Below are 3,120 nucleotides of genomic sequence, written 5' to 3' on the forward strand. Positions count from 1 at the left end.
CTTGTTTAACTTAGGAGGGGGGATGTCAGCGGAGGTTTTGGGGGGCAAAGAAAGGAAAAGATGAAGAAATGGGAAGGGGGGCAAAAGGAGAAAAGAGAGGAAAAAGAGAAAAGCCGAGAGGGGTTAGAGGCGGTAGGCTAAGCAAAAAACGGGGAAGAAGACAGAGAAACGAGAGAGAGGTCTGGGGGAGATTTTTTGGGGGGTTTCAGGCTAAACAAAAACAGAGAGAGAGGCTTTTGGTTGAAGAAGAGAACTGAAAAAGAACTTCGGCAAGCAGAATAGGAAAAAGGAGCCGCAAGCAAGGAGGAAAAAGAGAGGGACAACAATCTCTATTGTGCTTATCAATTTCAGCTGCAAAGCCAAGAACAAAACAAAAACTGAAACCTCAGAAGCTCAGTATTTGTATTTCCCTTCTAGCATCGTCATCTTCAATTTCTGATAAAAACCCACCTGATGCTTGTGAAGAAACTAATGAGGCAGATGCCAGAACTTCAGATTCACCGTCAATTCAGAAGGAGAAAAGGATGAAGAAGAAGAGACTGCCCTTGTTCCTGTCGTACACCGCCGCCCACCCCAGATCTCCTCCTTTCCTCACGCCATCAGCCCAGGCCGCCACCAGTCCTCATCCGCCGCTGTTGCTGTCCGCCATCGCCACCTTTCAACTCCCACTGCCGTCACTGCCACCATAGCCATCGAAACAGCAGAGGCTTCTATTGCCATCTCCACAAAGCCGTCTACCATCAGCACTTCCAGAGCCAAATTACAACTCAGATATGTCCACTACTTCGACAATGCCCTAAAATCTCCGGGAATGGCAACTGGCAGTGGTCACTAGGGCAGCTACAGCCGGCCAATCACTCGGCCCACTCCAATCGACCACACCGACAAAACCTACGGCGTCCCTCGGCTGGAAGAGAAAGGGCGAGCTGAGGAAACAGAGCAATCAAATAGCCAAATGGAATTGCCACTGCTCGCCAGCATCAGCATCATGACCACTCTGCCGCCGCAGCCACGGATGACATGGAGGATTCTCAGGCGGATGAGGATACAATAACCTTTCGCTCTGATACCGGTCCCAAGAGTAAATCATCCATATTACAGATTCCTACCCGACATACATATCTATCTTCCTCAAATCCCATGATAAAGATCTTTACACTTATGACATGTCTGGTTCATAACTTACGCTCAAACGAGCACTTAGACATATTCATGAAATCAGGACCATACACCACTTGGCCCAAGCTCACTCCGCGCAGAGACCACGCGAAGTGGCTCTGATACCAACTGTGACAGTTCTTAGGGTCACATCACGGGGTACCTATCAGCTTGCCACCCACACGCGGGCATCCCCTACGGAGAGTTTCGCTTCGTGACTCTTCACGAACGAGAGGCTCGGGGCTTTTCCAGACGAAGGACGTAAAGTCCCAACTGTCGGCATATGACTCTGATACCAACTGTGACGGCCCCACCTCCCCCTAAGGCGAACCAGAGGGTTTGGCGGGTCGCCTGCCCAACTCTCGCCAGGACTAACGATGCAGACTAGAACTATCCATAGCGATCCGGAACTTACAAACGAGCGTAAACAAGTCAAAATGGTAAAATAACCCAAAATAAAAAAATGGAATCCGGAGTCGGCCATGAATAGTAACCGACCCGTCAGAACCCAACCGAAATAGCTAACAAACATTCACATCTGAACTTTAGCGTTACAAATCAAAATGACATACAAAAGCTTTCAAAAGTTAATACATATACACGGTTTGCCAAACCAAAAGAGAAAACGCCCCAAAAGTACACCTAGGGTTTTAATACACGAGCTATACAAAAGATATGTTCAACTAGCTCAATTTGGCAGCCATTTGTCAAATCCAGACCAAAAGGGTTTATTTTCCTGTAAGGAAAACAAAAGGAACAGAAAGGGGTGAGATTGCGCTCAATGAGGTACCAAACAGATAGCATTAAAATCATGGTATTTCACATTTAACAAATCATATACACATGTCAGATGTAAAGCAAAGGAACCAATGATTCAAATAAGAAGGATACGGGTGGTTCTCAGGAGCCAAATTTCCAGCGCAGTACTTGATCCAAACCGGTTGACTCTCCGTCAACGTATATAAAACCAACGCGTCCGTAGACCTCTCTTATCACCGAATTCCGTCCACCAAACACCCCTTTACCGGGCCCGCTCACCTCAAACGAACAAAATGGTAATACTCGAGTATACCCGGAATCAAGGGTCTCAATACCCAAAATCCCCGAACAGACTACCGTGGTTCGTTATCTAATCGTCCAGGCCCTTGCCGGCCCGACTCGAATAACTTAGCCACAGGACTGAGCTCATAGGTCATAGAAATCCGAACAGATGCAGACACAGATAACAGATTCAAATTTTGCATAGTAAATTGGCATATGAACAGACAAGAGAACGAGTGTGATAAAGTACACCCTCGTCTCAAACAAATAAACAGATTGCAGAGCTGAAATCAAGTTAAACAGCAATGGAGGGGAGTGGTACACTCACCGGCTCAACTTCAAAAGTTTTTACTTCAGATTGGCCTTAATCGCCAAGAAACCATAAAATAACCAAAATAAACCAATTGAAGGTTTCACATCCGTAATCGAGTAAACACAATGCACATGAGGCTCGACTACTAGTCGTATGCCTCGCCAAATAATTACTAATGCAAGGGTACAAAACATGATTTTTGGGAACAAAAAGATAGCATAAAGACCTAGGTTCAAAAACCCAAAAGCCCTTTTATTTCTACCAAAAGGCAAATCCAACTTAAAAGAACCAAACGGCCTAGAAAATCGGGCAGCACTTCCCCTAGATTTCTTACTTTTCCAGCCATTAAGGCTTCATTATTTCCTCGAATCAATCCCAACATCTCACACAAAATTCACCTCACTTCCAAAAGCCATTCACTAGGCTCAAAGTAAAAGTTAAATAGGAAACGACCGGAATAAAAGTAAGCTTTAAAACATACAAACAAGTACAATGAGACTCGATAACTAATCATAAATCAATGCCAAATATGACCCCAATAAGGTTCATATGCATATATAAGCATTATAGCAAACCAGAAAATCAGGAAATGTAGCCATCTTGGCCAT

This window comes from Coffea arabica, chromosome 10c (genome assembly GCF_036785885.1).
Source record: "Coffea arabica cultivar ET-39 chromosome 10c, Coffea Arabica ET-39 HiFi, whole genome shotgun sequence".
Taxonomy (NCBI): domain Eukaryota; kingdom Viridiplantae; phylum Streptophyta; class Magnoliopsida; order Gentianales; family Rubiaceae; genus Coffea; species Coffea arabica.